The 27,355-nt window shown below is 43.0% G+C and overlaps 2 long non-coding RNA genes across 2 annotated transcripts in view; one reads left to right on the top strand and one right to left on the bottom strand.

Moving 5' to 3' along the window:
• Window positions 1–6,485, bottom strand: part of LOC307216337 — a 355,708-nt gene extending 349,223 nt beyond the window's left edge. Inside the window, exon 1 of the long non-coding RNA XR_013839036.1 lies at window positions 6,434–6,485. This is a non-coding gene — a long non-coding RNA (uncharacterized lncRNA). The remainder of the gene's footprint in view (window positions 1–6,433) is intronic.
• The window catches only part of LOC307216357, a 621,279-nt gene that overhangs the window by 327,256 nt on the left and 266,668 nt on the right, over window positions 1–27,355 (top strand). The window lies entirely within an intron of this gene.

Raw genomic sequence — 27,355 nt, forward strand, 5'->3', positions numbered from 1 at the left:
TCCAATCATTCCTCTAGTCCCAACATTGTAGTCATTAACTTCTGATATGTAGAATAAAAGGGAGATGGGGAAATTAAAAAGTTTCAAATGCAGACCAAAATTATGGATAAAGTTATCAGACTGTCGAACTGTGTGCAAAAAGAGAAGTTCAACCACTGTGCATTCAAAGCCTGAAGAAAACAACCTGACTTTGAATAAGAACTAATTTATAGATTTGGGGGGGGGGGGTTCATGTCTATATCTGAATAAGCATTGGACATAATTTATCAAAATGTCTATCTGCTTAATTCCTTCCTTCCACCCTCTGCTTCTGGGTTTTGTTGTTTCACGATGTCTTGGACAATGTCATAGGTTGGCTCTTTGAGCGGAATTAATCAATGAAATTCCCACGCAACTCCCCTCCCTACACAACTCCGTAGGTTGGCAAAAACTGGAAGACAGCGATATGCAATTATGAAACAGCAGCTATATAACTAATGCAATTGCTCCGGGATTTCTCTAATAGCACATTCATATATAAAGGGCATGGCAGAAGCTAGGCAGCCACCTGAATACTGGCAGTGATTTTTGGAGTCTACTCACGGTGCCTACGAAACCTTTGTGCCCTGACGAAGATTATTCTTTGTATCTGGCATTGGTGTCTTGATTGGAAACCTGTGCCCCACATTATATGCAATTAAAAACCCAACGGTGCAGAATATTAAGTAGCAATCGTTCTCTCTTCCGCTCTGGGCTCGGTATCATTTCTGCAGTTTGATTGCCGTGTGGCTTACAGATTTCATTCATCCAAGCCCTGGTGCCGCCCACTTTGACTTTGCTTCCGAGCCTAGAAACGGGGGGCAGGGGGAGGGAGGGAGGGAGGGAGGGAGGGAGGGAGAGAGAGAGCATTGAACGTGAATCAATCTGTATATTGGAAGAAATTCTGTTCCAATGATATTGTTGCCCCCAGCAGCACTTGTGCATGCTCTGAAGAACAGGGGTGTTATAATGGAAGCCATTATAGTTAGCTGTCAATATGGACATATCCTTTGGGTTCCAATAACAACATCACTGTTTGTCTGTTCCCTTATGCAGAGTGTTCTCTTCAGCAGAACTTGCTTGGAGGCTGTTAACTCCTGAGCACTTCAGATTTGACCTTCTGTCTTCATCATCATACTTTCATTTTATTGCTTCCATCTCTTTGCACTTACTTTGCAACGATCCCACGTTTCTATTTTAGGACGAGTTGGGGACTATGTACCAGGAGGAAAAAAATGCCAACCTTTCTTGTGAATGCACACAGTTATGACAGATTACCAATGTGATCGTTTCTCAGAATGTGGCAAACTGCACATTTGGCCACATAATGTTAACAGAGAGGAATTCTGATCAGTCATATGAACATCTTAAAACATATGTATGGTTGTACAATCTTTACTTTGATGATTAATCTTAATTTATTTCCGGACAACTGTATTTAAGGACCCTTGTACACAATTTATATTTTTAAATTGAGTTTTTAGAATACAGAAGGGAAAAGGACAACACAAGAGTCCACAAATACAGTTGCCCAGAAATAAAATAAAATTATTATTATTATTATTATTATTATTATTATTATTATTATTATTAACATTTTATTCCAGGAGGAGGAGGAGGAGGAAGCTGAAGAGGTAACAGGGTTTAGTGAGCAGGAAGAGGCTGAGGAAGAGAGTAGACCAGAATCAGAGGCAGGAGAGGAGGAGGGCCAGGAGACAAGATAAGGCAGGCTGCTGAAGAATTCAGGGAATCTCATCCTTCTGCTGTAACCAGCTCCCCTCTCTTCTGGTATTCCAGAACATGCAGAGAAATGAAGAGGATGCAACAAAGAGAGAAAAGACAGTGGAGCCTTAGGCTGCTTGGGCAGGAACCCAGCGAGGAGTCTTAGAGATTTGTGGGAAGGCAGGGACCTTCAGTCTTCGCAACTGCCTCATTGTGGCAAGACCTACTGGGAAGAGTTGCTGGGATCACTAGGGCCTTCATTGTTTTCTTTTCTTTGAATAAACAGTTAGCTTCACAGACTCCTGAGGTTTTTAAAAAATGCTGACCTGCTCCTGACTCCGGCTCCTGACAGCAGCCCTGAATATGTTACTGGGCTACTTCATTGAGCAAAATGTTCCATCCATTGTAGGGATGGGCAAAAAAACAAACAAAAAAAAAAACATAAAAAAACATAGAGAATTTTGTTGGAATTACTGGAACAGTAATGTTCTGTTATTTTAAACTGCTGATCAGTTTAACACTGTTTTCTGTTAACTTAGTGGAATGTTTCCTGGTTATGCTTTTAAGCTGCTGGGCTTATTTATTTATTTGGTAACTGTTGTGAGTTTTGTTTTAAGATTTTTTAATGTGCTTCATTTACATTATGTGTTGAGTTAGCTGTTTCAAGAGGGCTGGGTGCTAAAAGGCAGCCTAGAAATATTTGGCTAAATAAATAAAAATAAAGATATTTTGCGTGAGAAAGAACACTGATGTTCAATATGATTTTATTTTATTTTTTTTGTACCCAGCCATTCCTATGACCCGGTCCCCTCTGCTCTTTAAGAAATGCCTCAAGACATCTATAGTTTCTTTTGTTTTGCTAAATTAAGAGGGGTCTGTCTTCAGCATGTTTCATCTTCCTTCCCCTTTATTTTATTGTGTGTGTGTGTGTGTATCCTTATTTAGACTGCAAGCCTGTGGGCAAGGGATTTTTTTTTTTTTTTTTAATTCTGTGTTTTTATAATACAAAGTACGTTGCCACCACCCCAAGAAAGAAAGAGATAACACATCACTTAAAAAAGAGGACATAAGAGGAAGCAGATCTGCATAAAATTTCAGGTGCTAATTTGTATGCATAAATGCAAATCTAGAAATAATTGCTGTGATTTAAATAGGAATAAATTTCACTGTAGTGGGGAAGATTGTGACCAGGTGACCTGCTCGGTCTGCTGTCCAGCTGCTAACACTTGATGGGCAACTTCAAGGCCACTTCTCCCCATTCTTATGGTTCTTTATCTTTAAACAGAGCTTGGACCAAACAACCCTTCAAATAAGAGACCTCGTCTGAAAAAACGCCGCATCACTCATTGTAGATGAGGACGCACACACATGGCCATGTACCACAGACAAGAATGTCCAGAATCAACTCTTTATTGTCAAAAGTACACTTACAAGTTAGGGAAAGGTATGTCCATCCATCCTATGTCTCTCAGATACCTCTAGGTGTGCACTTGATGAGATAGTGGCTTACCATGGATTATGCCCCTCCTTTAACTGAGCTGCACACAAGCAGACAAAGACTCCACCATGTAACCGTCTGCTCCTCCCTCTTCAGTCCTGTTCTGGTCCTGGGAGACAGCGGAGCAGGAGAGATGGGGGAAGAAGGAGGATGTGTAGATTACCGTGACTACACTAGCCTGATCTATCTCTCCCACTTCCTGCAGCTGTTCTTCACTCTCCAATCCTGCAGCTTCTCGTGCTTCTGACTCTTGTCTCTTGGCTGTTACAGGCTCCTCTAGATCTTCTTCCAAGCCAGTCTCCAACCCTGCTCCCCCCAGTGCACATTCCTCAGTGTCCAGCCAGTCCCTGACACCATCATGCACTGGTGGAAGGAGAGCTGTTTGAGGTGAAATAAGACACAGAAGAACACAGGTAGATCCTCATCATCTGCATTTTCATGCAGATGAGGAAAGTGCTCACTTAATATTGAGTTATAGTTGAGGAAAACAGTAGACATATGTGCATCTTATGGTGTAGTTTCATCACATTTCAGACATGGGGGGGGGGGTTCACAACCATGTGAGTAGCGTACGGTGTGGTGGCAACTTCTTTTCCCTGAGCAAAAGTTGTGTGAAAAAATGTCTTCAAAGCAAATGATTCACAGGTCTAGAAAAAACACCAATACAAAAGAACAGCAGCTTCCCATGAGCCTGATGAGTAATAAGAGCATTTAATTAACACTTCAAAGTATGTCTGGAAACATTATCTCCACAGCCTTGCAGCAAGCCCTATAACGCGCATCAATATTATTATCCTTATATTGCAGGTGGGGGGGGAGTGAGGCAGAGAGATAGCGGTTTGCCTGCATCCGCCAAAACCATCACCTGGGAACATAAAAAGAGCCCTAGTGGATAAGCCCAACAGCCTGCCTAATGCAGCATTTTGTTCTCACAGTGGCCAACTAGATGCCTGCGGAAGGCACACAAGCGGGACCTGAGCACAAGAGCTCTCTCCCATCCTGCAGTTCCCTGCAACTAGCCTTCAGAGATACACTGCTTCTGATATTGGAAGTCTCACACAGTTCATCACAACCAGTAGCCACTGATATCCTTATCCCCATGAATTTATGTCCTTTGAAAAGCCATCTAAGATGGCTTCACCCTTGTCATCCAGGTTCCAAGAGTTGTGCTTTGCTCTCCCACCTCAGGCAGTGGTGTGCGGTCATTGGACTAAGGGGACTAGGCTAGCCCCCCTAAATGTTTCTCCTTCCCAAAGCCCCAGAAAGCTTCTGCCCAGCTTAGGAATGGAGGTGTGAATCTCTGATGCATCCAAGATGCATCCTGCCATCTTCCCAAAGCCCATCCAGCTTTTGCAAGGAGGCAGGAGGGCTCCAGAATCCTATCAGAGCCCTGGCATCTCCTTTGCAAAGCCTGGGAAGCTTCTGACCTGCTTAGGGCGGCAGGTGCGATGCTCACATGCGTGATATCAGGACATCACAATGTCACATGCATGACATCGCCCTCCTATCCCCCTTGCAAGCTGGTGCTTCTGGCCCTGTTTCCCTATGGAAAAAAAAAAATCATCTTACACCACTGACCCCAGGATTTATTTATTTTTTAATCGTCTTTTAAATTTGTGTCATGACAGACAGTGGCAGTCTCTGCTGAAAGAATGGCAGCTTGATTTAAGAACAGCAGCAATTTAACAATGTTGTTGTTTAGTCGTTTAGTCCGACTCTTCGTGACCCCATGGACAAGAGCACGCCAGGTACTCCTGTCTTCCACTGCCTCCTGCAGTTTGGTCAAACTCATGCTGGTAGCTTCGAGAACACTGTCCAACCATCTTGTCCTCTGTCGTCCCCTTCTCCTTGTGCCCTCCATCTTTCCCAATATCAGGGTCTTTTCAGGGAGTCTTCTCTTCTCATGAGGTGGCCAAAGTATTGGAGCCTCAGCTTCACAATCTGTCCTTCCAGTGAGCACTCAGGGCTGATTTCCTTAAGAATGGATAGGTTTGATCTTCTTGCAGTCCGTGGGACTCTCAAGAGTCTCCTCCAGCACCATAATTCAAAAGCATCAATTCTTTATGGTCTTCTTTATGGTCCAGCCTTCTTTATGGTCCAGCTTTCACTTCCATACATCACTACTGGGAAAACCATGGCTTTAACTATACGGACCTTTGTTGGCAAGGTGATGTCTCTAATTTAACAATAGGACTCTGAAAAATTCAGTGAGAAAGGCAAAGCAAGTACACAACAAAAGCCTCATCTGGAAGAGTCCCCAAAACTCTGCTCACTTAACACTTTCCCTGACTGTGAGTTGATTTTTCAGGAACACAATCACCTTATAATACATAAGTGATTCTTGAAAACCAGCCTGTAACATGACCCTTTGAAGAGTTAACTCTCAGAACTATCAGTATTATGGGCTAGAATTAGACTCTTGCCCTTTCCTTTGCTCTGCTTTTCCGTTTCAGTTGTGTTCTCATCCCAGCCAGCAATAAAGTAGCATGTGAGAGAAGTGAACATTTGTTTATTCTGCAGTTATGTTGATGATGATAGGGTGCTTGCTTATAACGGGTGAAATAAAGAGAAAACTAGTGACTTTTTTGGAGGGGGGATCTACCCTAGGTTACCTTTACTCTTTTAAAGCAATCACTATACCCACAATCATAGCGGCTATTTATTCTTCGTTTTTTTGAGTACTTGATGGCAAATAATAGAAACACGGCTGTGCACACTACAGGGGACTGACTGGTCACCTAGGCTGTAACTCAGCACTAATTTCTGATTTTCCCAACATGTGCAGCTTAGCATGAGGTCTTTTCAGGGTTTCTGGGCAGAAAAAAATCAACCCGGCAACCAAAGAATAAAAATTGCTTCCCACAGTTAGTTTGCAATCACTTTCTTAGTCCTTGATTGTCCAACAAGAAGGAACGAGACTAAAGGTCAAGAACAAGACTAGAAGTTAACAAACACACCCTGAAGTATTTACCATTTTCTTTCAGCCATTCCCTAAGCTTGTAGTAGGGCCAAGTTTGTTTTTCAGGTGGAATCTAAAACTGAATTACCTAACCTGGTAACTGGGTAGAGTTGTACCTCGGAAGCCAAACGGAATCCGTTCCAGAAGTCTGTTTGACTTCCAAAACGTTCTGAAATCAAAGCGTGGCTTCTGATTGGCTGCAGGAAGCTCCTGCAGCCAATTGGACCCCACAGAACCCACATTGGATGTCCGGGTTCCAAAGAATGTTCACAAACCGGAACAATCACTTTTGGGTATGCGACGTTCAGGAGCCAAAACATTCGACTCACGAGGCGTTCGTCTTCCGAGGTATGACTGTATGTCTGAATGGCATATATAGATCAGATTTAGCACAGAAAATGAGCTGCCCCAATGGATTGTGTTAATGGCTTCAAAGAATGCTGCAGAACACTTGGGTTCATAAAATGCTTTCTTTTGGAACTCCTACTTTCTGTGGGGCCTTCCATGTACCACTGGGGAAATGAAGCCATTGCAGTTTCATTTTTGTCTTTAAAATTTAGGTAGACACTTTCACTGTACTTAAGGCGCAGGGTAAATACGGCATTAACTGGTTTCTGGCCACCTCTTCCTCTCTGCCCAACTAGATGGATAAAACAATCAGAAACCTTTACTCAGGGGGTCTGGGAGGTTCAGTTTTCTGAATCATTTTGTTAATTCAATCCACATTTTTGTAAAGAGAGCAGACCTAGGTCACAATCAGTATTCTATTTTAAATAGTTAGAATAAAGCACACATTACTTAAATTAATTTCCTCATTGTTTCATAATAGGCTCCCTTCCCCACTCCTCCATTTGTTTCTTTCCCGCTTCTTTGTTGCTCTATAAGATCATGCAGAGAGATAGTTTTATGAATGAAATCTTTTACCATTCCTGGACTCCTGAATCTTCTCCTTTGTAGTTTGGTTAACAAAAGATCCCAGAGATTTCCAAGCAATAAGAGGCAGGTTTGAAATACCCGACTTGGTCTCGTTGCCCATAACATCCACCATTATAGGATTCATAACTATTTGTAATTATGTTTCATTTAAATCCAAATCCATTTGGATATAGACCAGCAGTAGGTAAATTAGATTTCATGGGGTTTGAAAAAGTCATAGCAACAGAGATTATGGGAAAGCATCTGAGGCGTCTCTTAGTTTAGAGGGAAAGGCAACTAAGGGTTGGGAGGACATCTCAGAGATTTATGAAATTAAAAACAGTGTGAAGAAAGAGACACTTTCACCTTCTCCAGTGTTACAGTGGATGATTCATGAAGCAAGGCTTCTTCTTTCATAGCAGGGACAATGATGTCTTCTCCAGGGGTGCTATACGCCAATTCTTTTCATGGCAAACAAATAAGCTTTTCTACGAGAGAAACTGACATTAGTATTCATGGCTAAGGTCGAAACTGCCACTTTTGTTTTGAAACATTTCAAAGTCTCTTTATTATGACCAACCCAAATGTCACAAAGTCGTGAGCAAACGTCTGAGACTCCCAGAAGTCTTCATCAGACTTAATGTTAATCAAAGCAGTGGTGGGTGGAGGAGAAGACCAGCTGGTATGGTACTGAAAGCAGAATCTTTGCATTGGTCAAAAATTCATATTTGTTATTCGGTCTTAGAAGGCTATTCGGGGTTGCCATGAACAGCAGCTGCACTTCCGAATTGACCACTGCTCCACTGACCCTCACTCTCATAATGCTAGAACTCAGGAAAAACAAGCCACTTCTTCAGCATCACATATAATTAACAGAATTAATTGCACCAGATGTAGTGACAACTGCTTGCTTAAAAACTATGCAGATGTTACCATCAGTGGAGGTCGTGTGTGCATGATGAATTTGGCCAGTTTCACTTTTTTAGTCTACCTGGCATCCATGTGCTAGGCATCGGTGAGATTTTGGGACTTCCCTTATGTGCACCTTAAGATGACATGCATTTCCTTAACACGGAATGCAGAGAGACATTATTTCGGTCCCAAACAAACCTATAAAGATCTGCAGGGATGCACACAAACACACAAACACACATTTCTCGGTTAGTTTGTTGGCATGATGGTCCCTGGTCAAAAGAGATCCCCAGCACTGCATTGTGAATGTGAAATCCCCACCACACCACAATGTGAAATTCAAGGTAAATACTGAAACAAAGGGAATCCAGGGTGCATTTTTCTAGAAGCACACCAGCTAAAGAAATGTTACTGTTCCAAGACTAGTATGGACGCTATAAATATTGGGAGAGAGAAAGAGAAATTTGTATGCATAGTTGCTCTTATTAAATAAAATTTCACTTTCCCCCAAATATACAGCAGGCATGTTAGCTCAAGGCAACGTTTGCTTAAAATGATTATTAATGGTGGTGTACTTCTTCGTAATGGGAATGAATGAGCCCCCTGTAACTCATGTACGTATTACTGCCATTCCTTTGGCTCGCTTTCCATATGCTTTGCAGCCTCTCCTTGCACATAGCCCTCAAGTTACAAGCTATCCATCCTATAACTTTTAATGTTTCTTTTTTCCTGGAAATGAAATAATAATAATAACAATAATAATAATAACCCAAGCCATTCAACTGGAATGAAAAATAAGGAATTTAATGTACAAAAAGCAATGGTGGATCTAGTGGGAGAATTATTATTTTTTAATGTATGCTGTATTTAAACTAGACACAAACAATCCATCTACCTTAACAGCCCCCACCATTTTCAAATAAATTACATTCCTCACCGTGGTGGAACCATGCGGCGATGCAGGAGAAGAAGTGAATAACTCAGGAGGAGGAAAAACTAAGAGGCACAGAAGGATGCAGGACCCAGGGGCACAGCAAGTTCTACTGCAAGGGCATATAAGAGAAATAAAATGTTGTTGTTGTTGTTGTTGTTGTTGTGGTGGTGGTGGTGGTGGTGTGTTATGCTCTTGTGTTGCCAAAGGAAAGAGATGGTTTTCTCCTTGGCATTGTATGTGGGTGGTACCTGATGATGGGCATGACTGGGCAAATGGGCAGGTCATTCTCTGTGTTTACATGGCTGCTTTTCTCAAACTAGGGATGGGCGAAGCTGTCAGGTTTGTTTTCTCCACATTTCTCATTTTCCCAGTGTTCAGTTCTCCTCATTTCCACAGCAATTTGCAAAAAAAAATTAAAACAAAAATACTCACGAAAGTTCACCACTTTAGTGCAAATTTCTCCTAATAAACAATTTTATACGATTTTTTTTACTAATAGACACACTTTGGAGAGCAATTACCCCATATATAATGCATTTTGCATGATTTTCTTAAAAACCAATATGTGCCTTATGATACACATTTCCTCCTAATATATGCACTTTGCTACATGTTGTTTGGTTGCGGAACTGCATTGCAAAATTCAGTAAAGTGCAAGTGTCAGAGTATTCCTGCATTTCAGTTTGCATATTGGTTTAAGAAGTATAAATTAAGTTTCTGATTTGTTTAAGTGCAAGCAAAACTGAATTTCTTCCCCATCCCTACCTACCTCATGCACACTGTTCAAAATCAGGCAAAGGATAGTATGGGCTCCTAAACTGCTATGACTAACTTGGTTAGGCCAACCAACTGTTTCATACCAGGCTAGGAACTGAAGCCATCATCTGCCTGAACTGGATGCTTGTGTGAAAGGAGACCTGAAAAGCAGCAGTGTGAATTGGGCTTGTTATATTTAGTATCTGGGGGAACTGACTAATGCTTCCGTCAGTTTTGTATAGTTTGTACTGTATGCTTCTGAAACATAGACCACTTACAAACGCCATCTCCTATTTCTTGAAAGATTCCATCAATGGTGTCTCTGAAAAGTCTTACACATCACTTGGGAAGACAGGTGAACTAGTATCAGTGTACTGGATGAAGCAAAGATCACGAGTGTTGAAGCAATGATTCTTCAACATCAACTTCGTTGGACTGGTCATGTTGTGTGGATGCCTGATTATCATCTTCCAAAGCAACTACTCTATTCCGAACTTAAAAATGGAAAGTATAATGCTGGTGGTCAACAAAAGAGGTTTAAAGACTGTCTCAGGGCAAATCTTAAAAAATGTGGTATAAACACCGACAACTGGGAAACACTGGCATGTGAGTGCTCCAGTTGGAGAACAGCCTTTACCAAAGGTGTCATGGACTTTGAAGACACTCGAACTCAGAACACAATTGAGAAATGTGCTAAGAGGAAGGCACGCTTGGCAAATCCACAGCGTGATCAACTCCTGCCCAGGAACCAATGTCTCCACTGTGGAAGGACGTGTGGGTCCAGAATTGGCCTCCATAGACACTTACGGATTCATTGTTAAAACCGTGTTTTTGGAAGACAATCTTACTCAGCGACGAGTGATTGCCAAAGAAGAGAAAGAAGACTGCTTCATACCTCTCCTTAGCCTGCACAACAGATAATGCCCAAAAACACACTTAAAGTCTCTCACCAGTGCTTTCTTCTCCAAAGGAAACCAACAGTGTTAAGGCCATAACAACCCATCAACACACACTTTCTGGGAGCAGGATGAGTGGATTCTGTGTTTTTGTTTGTTTGTTTGTTTGTTTGTTTGTTTGTTTGTTTTGTTTGACCATCTCTGTAGACAACAGATTGTGGGATTTTGGTAGATTTTATGCAGCTAATGCAAACTGAGGTCTCCCTTGTGCAAATTCAGTTCCCAGTAACTCTTAGCAAACAACAGTGCCCACAACTCTCTGAGGGAAGAAAGCGTTTTGGATGTGCTTCATAGTTATAGTGTGTACGCAGCCTAGGAGAAAAGGGTGCTGCTGCTGACTGGAAACCCAAACCAGCCAATTCTGCACACACAAAAATAGCAGCTGGTTTGAACTTTCATCTTGACTGCCAGCCGATAGACCAACACTTCACTTCAGTAGAGAAGCTGGCTTCTACTTTTGGCACATGAAGCAAAGTAATGGAAGAGGAGGGCAAGAGAGGTGAGTTATGTCGCATGTATTCCAGTTTATAATCAGCACAGGGAAGGAGAGTGCAAGCTTTGTACTCATTTGAATCCCACTGAATCCTGGCACTTCTCTTGGCTGGGCCTGCCAGCAAAGGAGGGTGTCAATTGATACCATTGCTAATGGGGGATTTGGGGATATGGGCTGCTGTCTGCCAAGAACAGGCAAAGAGGACCACTAATTCCTTTACAAGGATTGCTGAACAGTTGTCAGATAGCAGCAGCACCATTTAGGAGCTGGGCAAGATAAATCCAAATCAATCCAAGCACGGAAATGACCATCTCCAGATAAAAGTTTGCACAAACAGTAGGATGAATCCCGAGCTTGAGCAAAGGAGGAAGAGCAAGTAAGGCAATCTGATTTTAAGTAGGGGTGAGTGAATTTGATGATTCACTTCTCAGCATTTCTCATTTTTCCAATAGTGAATTCATTTCTCCAGATTTCTGCAGCTATTTGCATTAAATGAGAAACCCTCATGAAAAATTCATTAGCATTTTAGTGGGAATGTATCCCAATAATCACATTTTTTGGTATGAAATGTATACAGTGGTACCTCAGGTTAAGTACTTAATTCATTCTGGAGGTCCGTTCTTAACCTGAAACTGTTCTTAACCTGAAGCACCACTTTAGCTAATGGGGCCTCCTGCTGCCGCCACACCGCCGGAACACAATTTCTGTTCTTATCCTGAAGCAAAGTTCTTAACCTGAAGCACTATTTCTGGGTTAGCGGAGTCTGTAACCTGAAGCGTATGTAACCTGAAGCGTATGTAACCCGAGGTACCACTGTACACATTTTGCAATCAATTCCTCCTACTTTCAATACTATTTAGTTTCACTATTATCTGTTTTCAATTCTATTTGTATGCATACACATGCTTTCTTTTAACATACATATTTTGGTCCACATTGTCTGGAGATGCGCACATGTCAAAAGGATAGCAGTATTCCAGTCAGTGTGTTGGCTCAAGAAGTGCAAATTTGGTAGCTTCATATGAAAGTGAAAACAAAACTGAATTGCTTCCCTATCCCTACTCTTCCAAATATGGCAAATGATGGTTTTGTGTGTGTGTGTGTTTGTATATACACGCATGGGAGACCCAGGATTTGCTGCTGCCTTCTGTGTCATTCCTCTCCCTGCTAGCTCAAATGATGACTCAGGTGAGCCTGAAGGAATGGCAGCAGCTGTGGAGTATTGTCCAGATGTTTACAGCAGCTGCACAAAAGGCAGGATGCCAGCATGTTGGGGAGATGTTCCAGGGATAAAGAAAGAGAGAGAGAAATGAGAACAAATGGATAGCTGAAGGGGTACAGATCTCAGACAGGCTACAGAGCATGGAAAATTAGATAGAAAAACTCAGAGAGAAAGAGTGGGATTGCAGGGAGAGAGATAGGTACAGTGGTACCTCGGGTTAAGAACTTAATTCATTCTGGAGGTCCATCCTCAACCTGAAAGTGTTCTTAACCTAAGGTACCACTTTAGCTAATGGGGCCTCCTGCTGTCTCTGCACCACTGGAGCACGATTTCTGTTCTCATCCTAAAGCAAAGTTCTTAACCTGAGGTACTATTTCTGGGTTAGCGGAGTCTGTAACCTGAAGCGTCTGTAACCCGAGGTACCACTGTATTCCTGAAGGGTTGGGAGATCCTCAGAAGCATATTTTATAGGAATGTGCAGGAAGTCACACAGTGTGAGTGGAACTCTGTGCCTGCAGGGTTGGGTATGACCTCAGGTAACAGATTTTTAGCAATGGATAAAATACTAAATTATGTGATGTATGGAAGTGAGAGCTGGACCATAAAGAAGGCTGATTGCCAAAGAATTGATGCTTTTGAATTATGGTGCTGGAGGAGACTCTTGAGAGTCCCATGGACTGCAAGAAAATCAAACCTATCCATTCTTAAGGAAATCAGCCCCGAGTGCTCACTGGAAGGACAGATTGTGAAGCTGTGGCTCCAATACTTTGGCCACCTCATGAGAAGAAAAGACTCCCTGGGAAAGACCCTGATGTTGGGAAAGATGGAGGGCACAAGGAGAAGGGGACGACAGAGGACGAGATGTTCTCAAGTGTTCTCGAAGCTACCAGCATGAGTTTGACCAAACTGCGGGAGGCAGTGGAAGACAGGAGTGCCTGGCGTGCACTGGTCCATGGGGTCACGAAGAGCTGGACACAACTAAACAACTAAACAACAACAATAAAATACTAAAAGGGTGTGAAGAAGCAAAGTATAAAGAGAAGCAAAGGTGGTACAGAATTATTCAAACCCTCTAATTGCAAACGTTGCTCATGCAATTTAATGTATTTACCTGTGCAGCTGAATTTAACTGTAGGAAACCAGCAGCTGAGAAAAGCGAAGTGAATATGTTCAAGTGCTTGGGGAGAAAATGGACGGGTGTTTGTGTTCCTCACATCATGCTAGAACTTAGTGTCATTCATGAAATTGACCGGGAAGGTTCAGAACAGACCACGAAAAGAACTTTTTCATGCAATGCTTAATTCACTTACGGAATTCCCCATTACAAGGTGTGATAAAGGCTACTAGCTTGGAGACTTTGAAAGGAGATTTCACAAATTTGTGGAGACGAAGGCAGAGGAGAGGTCTACCCATGAACATTATCCATGACAGCTATATAGAACCTGTAGCTTCAGAGGCTGCAAGCCACTAAATACCACTTAAGGCAGGGAGGGGATATTTCATACATCAAGAGCATTGGAGAGTGAAGGCTTTAGCCTCCCCACTCTAATAATCCCAACACAGCCAAGATTAGTGCTCCAATCAGGGATACAACCACAAAACAGAAGCAGAAGAAATTCTACTTACACCTTTAAGATTCTGCAGTTTTTCTTCTCAGTTGTGTCTCACCAACACAAATACATATGTCTGTTTATTTATTTTCTCTCTTGCACACAAACTCACTCTCTCCTGTATATATCCTGCCTCACACAATATTTGACTCTATCTAACGCCTTCACACTCGATACCTTTTGACTACCTGACTTCTATGCCACCAGCAAGTGATGTCACAAGTGTTAGGTGTCAAAGCATCCAACCCCCACAGTAGGTTGCCAGGAATGGATAAGATAAGGAAAGTTCTTACCAACTGCTTTTTATTCAATATTCACAGAGAGAGGCTTAGAAATGCAGCCTCTTGGAATAATGGCGTTGCCACAAGTAAATCTCTTCTCCCCTTCCCTCCCACTTCCTCATTCATCATCCCTTCTCTGGGTGGCACTGAGAGCCCCTTGCTTCTGAGCCCTTTGCTCTCTTACTTTAAAGGCTCGCCAGGTTCTGGGAGATGGTGGGTCTGGAATGCTTTCTAGTGGTAATGTGTCAGCCAGCTGCTCCAGCTCTGCATCCTCCTCCTCTCCCATTATTTCCCAACCTTTCCCCTCATCTTCCTCTGAGCTGCGATCTCCCTCAAACCCCTGTTGTAATTCTGAACTGCCTTCTTCTTCTCCAGAAGGGTCAGGCTGGGTGTGATGGCCTGGGAATCCGATTCAGAGGCTGAACCGGAGGAATCCCAGCCTGCACAGGAGTCCCCGCCTCCAGGGCCGGCTGAGCTGGGGCAGGGCCTTGCATCTGAAGTGCCTGCACCTGTGCCGGATCCTCAGGAGCAGGCATCAGGTGAATCCACTCTGGCTCCGGAGGTGATTGAGGACACATTGCCTACAGGTGCGCCTCTCCCAGCCCTGTCAGGGGAAGGTGAGTCTCCCCCTGGGTCCAGTAACCCTCCAGCCTCTCCTGAGCTGCAGAGGCTCAGGGCAGAGAGGCGGAGCGAACTGGTTTCTCCCAGGAGGAGTGCTCACCTTAAGGCCAGAAGACGCGGGTCACCTGGGAGAAGATAAAGGCCAGTCTGCCCGGTCCCAGGTTGCAGGAGCAACGTCGCTGGAAACTTGTTACTGCCAGCACCCAGTCCTGTTCTTCCAGAGTTCCCGACCACGCCCGGCTTCTTGCTTCGGATCCCGCTTCGCCCTGTGTGGACTGTCTCTAGACCCAGGACCCAGGACCGGACTCTGACCACGCCTCACGGTAACCTCCCCCCGGGACCAGCACACTGGGGATGCAGTCTCCACCATTCCTCCTCTGCACTTTGACAACCAATCTACCCTTGTTCCTCTGGAGTCCAGAAGTTCTCCACTCCAGCCCCCAACACTGAAGTGCCTGCTGTTCTTTCTACCAAGTTGCTGAAACAACTCTCTTGATTTTCATTTCTCCATTTAGGGTGACCATCCTAACCTCCTTTTAAAGATGGTAGAAAAGTCGGAACTCCCTCTACGTCGCCTTTTATCCAAAGGCAAGCAATCATCTTCTTCACATGACCCGAGGAGCCATTCCTTTATTTAACATACAATATAGAAAAGGCCTTTTAAAAATAATAATGCAAGTAGAAAAAATTCTGAATATAAAGGGAGGGAAACTTCCTAGTACTTACAATAAAGTCCTCGGCAGTACAGTGTGACCTGCCCCAATGCTCAGTGAAAGAGACCTTTTTTATATAATTAGTTTTTTCATCTTGTATAATAAAAAAAAGCTTTAATAAAAATTATGCAAAAAGAATGAAAAGGTGAACTGGGGCTGCACGACATTCTTCTTATGAGGCATACGCTGTGTCATGCACAGTTCAGGCGTGAACACTAAGAGAAAAGCATGCTGCTGACTTTAACACAAAATAAGCTCCAAATTCTGAGCTTTCTGCAGGCACAAATTTTGCTACTTGCCCAGAGCCAGAATTCCTGTCAAATTTGGCTGGAAAATTTCATCTTAACCACTAATCAATAGGCAAATACTTTTCATCAGGAGATAAGCTGACTGCTTATTTTGACATAGGAAGCTAAGTATTAAAATAGGGCAATTGAGGTTTGGATGTGTGTTGCAGTTTGTACTCCTGTGTATAATCTAGGCAGGGAGGAAAGTACAAGCTTTGTACCAATCAAATCACCTTTAATTAAGATGTGAAGTCGATTGAATTTATCCCTCATCCCTACGTGTGTGTGTGTGTGTATTCTCAGCTCTGCGAAATTTTCAGAGCCAATCCATGCCAAGAACTGGACCACTTTCATCAATGCCAAACATAGTAGCTGTGCACCCTTTGGAGAACCATGAAGTTGAGAAGTTGCTTCAAGAAATTTATAGAGCCATCAGATGCCCAAGCATGATGCACTTCATCATAATTGCAAAAGCCAATAGCTTGCAACTCAAAACATTTGTAACTGTAACACACTGTTGTGGGAGTATAGCAAACTGTAGAGATTCTTTTCTGCTCCTCCAAAGAGAGTCCTTTGCATACAGAAAATCCCATAAAGAGGGATACCCAGTATAACAGAAGGCCAGAGCAAATCCTTTCTGCAGTATAAACGCTGTGCTGGGAATTTCTGGCACACCCATTTCCTTGCAGGGGCCTACTATCAAATTAGGAACAACCCCTCAATAAACTGCTGGCCATAAAGTTCATTCTTCCATTGATGGCTGGACTGAGGCAGGAGTTTGTTACAGAATAAAAACAATAATACCCATCACCATTTTGTCAGGTTAGGTGAGCATCTGCACAACAACTCAACAATTTCCATTGATTCCTAAGTGGAAACTTCCAATGCATTCCTAAAGATGAAATTCAACCCCGCCCCCAGCAAAACAAACCCCCACCTACATCAGAAAATCTAGGGGGAGGGGAACACTCTCTGATTTGTCTGATTGCCTTTTGCTGGTTGGCTGAGGAACAGAGGGAAAGGGGAGAAAACAATGACATTAAAAATGCTCTCTGTTCAGATATCTGAATCTGCAGTGTACATCGTAAGGTACTAATTCATTGTGTTTGGATAAGTGAATTTTTGCATAGCGAATGTTCATAAAGTAAGACCTGCATGTGCTTCAAACAGTAGCATACCTAAAAGTTCGGTGAAGGCCTGCAGGCCTCAACAGAGTGATCCTTTTTAACTTTTCTAATAAGAGGCTTGGATCCTCTTGTCTTTTACAGATTAATCTATGACTGCTCCTATGTGCTGGTGTGTGTACATGTGTGGGATCCTAGCTTCTTTTTTTCAGAGCACAATGCATATTTTCAGTCAAATTAGAATGTCCCATCAATTAACATTAGTAGAGTCTTTCCTTCTGCTGAGGGCTGGGCTGTCTGAGGACAGGGTGGCCATCTCAGCATCACCATGAAAAGAAGCTACACTTTGAAAAAAAAAAAAAAAAGGCAAGAGGATACAGATTTGCGTAGAATCTGAAAATGCCAATTAATATGTACAGATGCACATTTAGAAAGAATTGCAATAATTCAGACAGATGTCCATCAGCCACAAAAACATTTCTCAGCATTGTGGGGAGGCCTGGGAGCAGGGGACAGAGGTGTCCATGTGGATTTCATTGAAAAGCCTACTCTATCCTGTTTCAATGTGAATTCTTTTTTTTCTAGGTTGTTATTTTTTAAACAAACAAACATGAGATTATTTGAGAGCTGACTCTCTCTCTCTCTCTCTCTCTCTCTCACACACACACACACACACACACTTGTATTTTATTTTATTTTTCGCAGTTACTAGCCACCTGAAGCAGTGAGAAAGTGTGACTCGTGATGTGCCTGTTGATAACAAGGCTGCAATTCTCCCCCGGGAGCAACGGGATGTGGTGACGCTCTGTCACTCTCAGGGAGTTTGTACCTATGGGGAGAGGCATTTTCCCTCAGCGCCGCCACCCCCCCATGCAATTTCCCTGGGAGTGGTGGCATGTTATCACATCACCTCACTCCTAAGGGAACTGCTGCCACAATTTCAATGCAAGCAACAGGAGCCGTGCACATGCCAACTGTTCCAAGAGGCTAGCACCTATATATAAAAATAAAGAAGAGCAGGATCAACCCTCATGCCCTACCTAGCCTTGCAATCCAGTAGGATAATGGATTGGGAAGTAGGTCAGGCACATGCCCGATCCTCACTGTTATATGGGAGTTATGTGAAACAGGCCCATCGTCACATTAGTCCAGGAGATTCAAATCAGTGAGTCTGTTTTGCAAGTCAAACTCACTGAAGCATCTCTAGGTGAAACCTCATCTAAATCGTGCTGCTTACCCCCATGTTCAAGCCCACCACCAGTTGCTACACACAAATAGTTGCTCACAACTATTAGTTCACTTGACCGTCACAAGCCCTGGGCTAAAGCGCTATCTGTATATCTGTATATTCAGTAGAATGCATGACTCTTACGATTTAACATTTATTAAGTTCCAACAGCGGACTGTGGGCTGCAAGATGCAAATGAAAGGCAGCGACACTTTAAACGTTTCAGTAAAAAAATAAAATAAAATAAAACCCAGCAACAATTAATATTATCTGGCTTGGGTCTCTGCAGTATTCCACAAAGAGATACGGGCAGAAGCAATAATGAGGCAACTCCGGTCTTGTAAGCACTGTGTCCAAAATATCCTCCTATTTAATCAGATACAGTTTCGATCTGCTTTTGTTTGGCCACCCCTGTTTGTGGCAATCATTTTCGGAAGATCACCAAGGGAAAGGAGTCCTGGCAGGCAGACTCCCTGACTCGGTTTAATACAATTCTTTATGGAAGCATTTGGACTGGTTCCAATGTGACTGGCCTTATGGAAGTGTCACTGGAAAGCTGTTCGTGGTGGTGGCAACCAAGGCAGAAATGGACTTGAGAACCAGCTACCTGCAGGGCTTCCTGTCAGGACTCGATCTCCCTTTATTAGCCCTCATCCAGGGCTAAATTTATGTAAATTTATTGTTAAATTTATATGCCACTTACTTGCCAAAATGGCTTCTACTGGTTCAGCTCCTGCATTGCCTCACCTGACTCTGATGACAAAGAGAAGTAGAGCTTACTGCTGACACCTTGCTCCAAATACAGTGATGGCCTCATCCAGTGGCTTCATAAAGATTGGGGTGGGGAAACTGGATCTAGTCAGTGGACCAGATCCTTATTTTCCCCCACCCCTCATGGGTCAAATTTGACAGGTGAGCAGGATCACCCACCTGCCAATTACCTGATGTGGCAACAAACTAGGTGGCAGGTTTTTCTCCATGCAAGCCCTGACAATCAACTGCTTTTCAAGGCTTGCAAAGAACTAAGCATGGCACATCTTAATAGACAAGATAGGCAAGGGTAGACAGGTAGTTGGTTGGCCTTTTCTCTATCACCGATCCCACACAACGTGACAAGACACTGTGTACATGTCCCTAGGATCTGTAGTAACAGCAGCATCAAATTCAGTACAAATTCAATGAATTTAGTCTTCAAAGTGCCTTGCAAACTTGTCACAACCAGCTTCCGAGGGTTCTATCACTTCCACTCTTGGGTCAGATTTAATAGCCCTTTCAGCATCCGAAAAAAAACTCTGTTGGACGTCTGTTCGAGGACTCGGTTGCAAAGTGAGCTTTATTTGCTGCTGTCACTGCCGCATAATAGGCATGATAATGTGCTGTCACCCATCTTTGGTTGCAGTCACTGTGACACTTTTGTCACTTGCACTCAAGCTGTTGCCCTCCTTGTTTCATCAACTGGAGAGTTCCTCAGAATACAAGAGAGTTGAACGGATTCCACCATGCTAGAGAGGGCACTTTGGGGTAATTGTCTAGCTCACTGTTCCACAGTGATAGACTAGGAGCTTCACATCTGCACCACATTCCAGGGGGCAGACCATACTAATTGATCCCCCGCCCCTGCAGGTGTCAACTCAAATCTTACCAGAAGTTAGTCTGGCTATGACAACAGAGTTATTTCACCTCCCTAATTCCAGACCACCAACTCCTTGGCCAACTGCAAAGACCCAGTGCAAAACATGACCTGCCAAACATGTTGGGCCACTGATGTACTGAGACACCTTCATGGTTGTCTTGGTGACCATGAAGTCTTGAGCTGCCAGCCGTAGCATGAATGTTGAAGTCCCTTAGGACAAGTTCCCATGGGTTCTCCAGCATGACACACTGGACAGCATCTCTGCCAGCTTGCTCAGAGCTATTGCAGGGCAGAAAAGGTTGTGGTAGATGAGCAACAGCCCTGTCTTGTCTCTCTAATCCAACATCAGATGCAATGCTTCAAATCCAGTCCCTGAGCAGACAGGTCTGCTGACAAGGGGGACTGAATCTCAATGGATTATTGTGCCTCCCAGAAACCTAGCTTATACTGGTGCTGAAGTGACTACCAGGATGGATAAAGCTGTGAAAAATCAATGCCACCCCACTCACGAACCCAGGTCTTAGAAATATGGAAGAGGTCAGTCCTCTCATTAACAAAAAGATCGTGGGTGATGTGAGTCATATTACTGACCAGCTCAGTAATAGCACCAACAAGCTAAAGAGCTGGTTGATACAACCATGAAGTTGATTGGTGGTGTGGCTAGAAGAGGCGGTACCTGAAAGATGTCTTTCCTGTCTCTTCCTCCTCTTCAACACTCTCTGACCTCCCATGCTGTTTCTTCCTCTGCAGACCAGTTTTTTTAATCGCCCCCCTCCTGCTGCCCTGACACATATCTTCTATGTAATAAATACTCGCCCTTCACTGATGCACCCACAAACAATACCCCATAGCAATAATATAACTTACAAAAATATAATTCAGTAATGTACAAGTGCAGCTACATTAGCAGTATCACGACCATCAATATAAATGTGACGACATAAATAGCAACGGCAATTGATCTTAGATGCACTGGTCTTTGATCGTACAAAGTGCCATGCAGAAAGAGCAATTGATCATATATATATATATATATATATATATATATCCATGATCTTATAAGAATTATCTGAGAGACTTACATCTGTGATCCTCATTTGGATATACTTTGCTTGTTGGCGTTTTATGTTACTGTTTACTGGAAAATAATTAAAAAAACCTCTTTCAAAGAATAGAACCATCTAGTATAGCTTTCTAACCTCCAACAGCTGCCTTGACAGATGAGATTGGGAACTCAAAAGCAGGGCATGAAGGCAATTGCTCCCTAGCAAATGATACTCAGAAGCATACTGCATGCAGGTTCCATTTAGCCATAACTGGATAGCTCACTACAAAACAGCCCAATAAGGATTGAGCAGGCTCAGTGGTCACAGATTAACTGTTGAGGATGGGATGGGAAAATGGGGGATAGGGGATGGGGAATGGAATGGAATCATATATGCTGAAGAAGGGCTTGGCTGGCTAGCTAAAACTGCACTGCAACTTTTGTTGCAGGCCCCACTCATCATAGCTCATCATTTTTATTGACAGGCTATCCTGCATGTATCTGTTCTGTCCTTAAGTGGGGGAAAGGGTAGCTACTGGCCTTCACTGCATCCTATGGTGGTGCTTTTTCAGTAGTGCTCACACATAGGACAATCATGTTTCAACTGACTTTTAACGTTCTCTACTATTTTGGGCTGAGAAAGAAGGTGGCACCTCTTTGATTCTCTCACCTTGCACTGTTTAAGGATGTCAAGGCCCCCTATTATTGTTTGCCTTCATTTAGCATGAAATGCAACGCACATCCATTTACGGTATAACACCCAAAGTCAACAACAGGGGAAAGCGTGGGCCCTCTTTTCCAAATTTGTTGGATATCTGCCAAATTTTATATGGTGCTAAGTGATACATTTTGTGCTTGACCATCCCTAACATGCACCCAAAATGTGAAGTAAGGGACCAAACTAGATGGGATATGCATGATCAGATCTCCCACTTATTTACATTTTAGAACCTCCCTCTTATGCTGTTTTCCTAGTAAGAATTACTACTCTTATATACACCATGGTAGCATGACCCCTCTCTGCTCCTGCTGGTGCTGTGACCCCAACCCAAACTTCCCCATTGATTCCATTTTACAAAAATGTAACTAGAAGGGGAATCCAATCATGAATCTCCATAACCCCCTCTAGTTTGCTAACTATCAACCCTTAGAGTGACCAGGCAGGCATGAATTCACATTCACATATCTTCCTAGGCTGGGTGCACCTAGAACAGCTCCCTCAAGATCTCAGCAAAAGAGGTCCATGTGCTGCCATAAATCATTAAAAAGAAGTCACTACAGACCCACAGAGGAATTACATCATCTTAATTCAGTCCCCTCTTTTTAAGTTGTGTTGATATATTGTCATGAAGCCAAACAATCTGTCTGATGCCTTTAATATACACACGCACATCCACCCCTTTGTACTCACAAACAGAGAGGGTGCATTATTCAGTATGACATATGGCTATAAAAATCAACTACTCAATCTCCATCTCCATCCCTTTCCAGGGACATTGGTTTATTGTGTGACCAAGACGGCATCATGAATTGCAAAAATCTGGCTTTCAGCACAGAATCGGGAGCATCCATCAGACACGTTGAGAGCCACGCTTTCATTTGTTAAAAACAACAACAGGTTTCTAGCCCTCATGGTAAATGGGAAAGACACAGAAGGTCAAGAGAGTCTCTGCTATTGTTTTTTTTGGAGTAGAAGTGTTCTCTGAATAGTGTACCAGGGACTAGGAAAGAGTTTACTTAATAATAACAACAACAATAATAATAATATCAGAAGTTGCACCCATCTTAATAAAGTTAAGCAAGCCCAGGTCTGCTCAGTACCTATGAACACCATTTACCCACCACTGAACTTCATGATAGAAGACAGGTGAGATAGAAATCAGAATATAATTTGTCTATCTGCAACAGGTGTGGGGAAGCTTTGGCGCTCCAGAGGTTGCTGAACTCCAATTCCCATCATCCATGACCACTGGTCATGATTGTTGAGACTGATAGAAGTTGTAGTTCAGCAACCTCTGGAGGGCCAAAGGGTTCCCCACACCGGATCTACAATCTGATAGAACTGATCACAAACATTTGATTGATCAGTTCAAACCATTTAATTATTATTTTTTTGCATAATTTAATTGAGATTTGCATGGTGCTCTCTGAACTCCCCTCCACCTCTCCACATAGTGAACTTGCTGAATATCACTTTTTTCAGTTGGTAGACTAGCAGCACACCAGTTTGCCTCTCCATCACCAGGAGTATTTAACATTTTAGATGGTTCCATGTCTTCTTGACCCATTCTTGCACATCACATTTCAAACCTATAAATGCCTTGCATGCATATGTGTGGTTCTCATATCTGCGTGGTCGAAAGCCCAAGTGGAAGCATTTCCATTGTTTACCATTTTTGGCATCCTTCTGTCTCAGGAGACAATAGAGGAGTGCACCTTTGTAGAAGACATCTAAAGGCAGCCCTGTATTAGGAAGTTTTTTATGGTTGATGTTTTACTATGTTTTATATATGTTGTAAGGGACACGGGTGGCACTGTGGGTTAAACCACAGAGCCTAGGACTTGCCGATCAGAAGTTCGGCGGTTCAAATCCCTGCAATGGGGTGAGCTCCTGTTGCTCAGTCCCTGCTCCTGCCAATCTAGCAGTTTGAAAGCACGTCAAAGTGCAAGTAGATAAATAGGTACTGCTCCGGTGGGAAAGTAAACAGAGTTTCCGTGTGCTGCTCTGGTTCACCAGAAACAGCTTAGTCATGCTGGCCATATGACTCAGAAGCTGGACGCCGGCTCCCTCTGCCAATAAAGCGAGATGAGCGTCGCAATCCCAGAGTCAGTCACGACTGGACCTAATGGTCAGGGGTCCCTTTACCTTTATATATGCTGTAAGCCACACAGAGTGGCTGGGGGAACCCATTCAGATGGGCAGGGCATAAATAATAAAAGTATTTATTATTATTATTATTATTATTATTATTAGTGAGGTTGGAAGGTTACCACGCCTTCTGTGGCTGTATAGACTGCTGGGGGAGAGACATGTTTTGTTGTAGCTGGGGCAGATGAAGGTGTCCGGTTGTGTTGCAGCAGATGCACCATGGCATTTATTCTCCCTGTACTCCTCCCAGCGGTCATTCCTCCTCTGGTCACTACTAGGAATACATGACCTGATTGTACCTATGTATTAAAATTAGGAGGTTAGAAGTACATACTAACGGGAATCTATGTTTTATGTTGTCAAATTCATTGTTGCAATCTTGAGAGCTAGAGACTTTGAAAAAAAGGAGACTATGGGGTTGCGGCACTCATCTCGCTTTCAGGCTGAGGGAGCCAGTGTTTGTCCACAAACAGCTTTCCAGGTCATGTAACCAGCATGACTAAACCGCTTCTGGCACAACAGAACACCGTGATGGAAGCCATGGTGCACAGAAATGCCGTTTACCTTCCCGCCGCAGCAATACCTATTTATCTATTTGCACTGGTGTGCTTTCAAACTGCTAGGTTGGCAGGAGCTGGGACAGAGCAACGGAAGCTCACTCTGCTGTGGGGATTTGAACCACTGATCTTCTGATTGGCGAGCTGAAGAGGTTCCGTAGTTTAGACCACAGCGCCACCTGTGTCCCTTTTACCAACCTTAATAAAATAATGGAAACTAGAAATTCATATAATTCTAATAACCTGAGTTTGTAAACCTCATAAAGGTGCTTGGGAAGCACACATTTGCTGCTTATGCTGTAACATTTTCCACATTCCTTGTGCATTCATGACAAGAAAATTGGTCTTTCAAACACATGTTAAATGCTTGTACCAATACACATACACATTCAAATATTTTGCAGTCATTAAACTAAAGTGTTCGTCATTCTAAACATGCTCTGTGCCTTCCTCTTACATCCTGCCATGAGCCTCTGTTTAGAACAACTCTCTATAGACAACAAATGTTATGTCTTACCCAAGATGTCCAGATCACTAATATTTTAGTGTGCCTCTGAGTATTAAATATGCATAGCCAATTCTGAACACATCATGCTTGATGTGGGCACCCAGATAGTTCTTCTTACATAATGATCCTGTGTGTTTGTGCAGCAAATTGATTAGATGCTTACAACTTAAAATGATTTATTTCTGAACAATGTAGTTAAGCCCGTGGATAATCTGTCTCGCAGAGACAGGTTCTTCCCCTGAAGGGGTCTCAGTCGCAAATTAGACAGTCGCATTGCATTACTTCCGCCGAGTTAGCAGCCAAAGCCTCTCTCCTGTCCCACCAAGTGGATGGGACAGCAGACACACTGATCTACGTAGCACGATCCGGATTGTCCAAAGAGCTGGGTCCTAAATCTCCCAAATCAAAAATGGCCCGAGGTGGGAAGTGGTTGAGGGAGCAAGGAAGACGCAAGCAGACGGTGAAGCAAGACCGTTCTGAATGGTCCAAAGTAGTGGGAATTCGTCACTCTGATAAGCTCTCTTTCTCCCCCTCCTCTCTTTGAGCTTCACCATAGAAACTCCCTAGAGAAATTTCACCATGTTCAAGCTAATCTTCTTACAAACATTGTTATTTATTTATTTTATTTTATCTGACATGTGTCAAGCAGGCCTGCTAAGCCTATTAGATCTCTAGGGAGGCTGGGGTCCCCCTCCTCCGCTCCCCGCTCTGCTCCGCTCCGCACAACCGCCTTAAAACTGCCTGTCTTCGTGGTTGGCTGCTTTGGACATTTCTCCATCACTGAGAACAGAGCAATTTTCTTATAATTAGAACTGGGCCTTACTGGGCTTAGAAGTTAAAGATGGAATAAACACCCACAACTGTAGCTGCTCCTCTGGATGGTTTGAGCGGAATGAGTGACTTACACAGTGCAATCCTAAACATTTTAAATTAATTCATTAGCATTCTGGCTAGCTGGCAATAATGAGATTCACCAGGCAGCTTATAGCACACCAAATATCAAAATACTAGAATTTTGTAAAAGAATGTACAGAATTAAGAGGATGTATTCATCATGATGTGTATACTACAACTCAGTTCTTTCTTTCTTTCTTTCTTTCTTTCTTTCTTTCTTTCTTTCTTTCTTTGAAAAAGGTGGTGTTACTCACCTCAGAGTTGTTATAGTAAGTGCCACACTTCTAACATTTTTTAAAAATGTGCTGGTACTGCATAACCTCGAGTACTCCCAGAAAAAAACACTGCTTCTACTGATTTGAAGGCTCCTTTGCTCATGCTTGTGTGCAAGCGCTCAACCCAAGTGCAAGAGAGAAGAACCAGCAGAAATGGGGCAATCCTAAGGTATGCACAGTACAGTAACAGAAAGAATCATCTCCTTGTATAGGTCACTTCTAGGTTTCCACTGAAATGCTTTAGTTTGATGAAGATGTGTCCTTACACATCAATAGGAACGTCCAAGATTTTAACATAGCTGGGATTGTGTCTCCAACCCCATCCCACCCACCCCAAACAAAAAATTTAGTGGCACAAAGAACAGATCTTGTCCTTTGTAATTTGGTTATTCGTGTGAAACATTAAGAAAACTCATCTAATGCAAATTCTGATGGAAATGCAGCATCCACCTTTTGCAATTCAAAATGGAGGAGGAAAAACAACAACGAATCAGGCCAATGAAGACTAAGCATGCAAACTGAGTGTTGAACATTGACTGACTACAGAAGGGGTGGAGGTGTAGGAAACACTTAGGAGAGAAGTCTTGGAATGGAGAGATTTGAATCTTGAACTGAAGCACTTGGCATGGCAGTGCTTTGTTACAAGGCCTCACTTGTTCTAATACAAAAGTGAAAAACTCACAGCCCACTTGATAGCATTCAGTGGCCCACTGGTGGCGGCGATCTGCTCCTGCCACCTTTTTTTGCACTCCAGTGGCATTTCACTGAGAAGTACATACAGAGTAGCAGACCTTGATAAAATAGCTCTATGAGTGGCACTCTTTTAAAATACTTTATGACAGTTTAAGAGGTGGCATGAGAGGAAGCAGAATTAATGGAGAACATACCATAATGTAGCATTTGTCAACCACGTATGCTGTAGACAGTGGCAGACTTTAGGCTCTCAATTGTGCCTTGTGCCTCTCATGCTCCATTCTACAGCATTGTTTTGGTGCCCCATACAGCACAGAGTCCAGTTCAACTTGCCCTTGCCTGATCTCTGAAGTGGGCATGGCTACCAGAAAATATCTGTGTGTCCAGAAGTACTGAAATGTGTTGTTGTTTTTGAAATATCCATACCCTTTAGTGCTGTACTAAGAGGAGATGAAAAAAATGTACAGTCAAGTGTTAAAAAACCCATTGACACCAGTTCTTGTAGGTTCATCTTTCATAACGGCTCTGTGATTAGATGTGGGAAGATAGATGGGGAGATGGTTGGACAAGTGAGCAACATTGTGCTCCTGTGCCAGGGACCTTTGTTTTCTTATTAGTGTGCGCACAGGGTG

This window comes from Podarcis cretensis (assembly GCF_951804945.1).
Source record: "Podarcis cretensis genome assembly, chromosome: 5".
NCBI classification, from domain to species: Eukaryota; Metazoa; Chordata; class Lepidosauria; order Squamata; family Lacertidae; genus Podarcis; species Podarcis cretensis.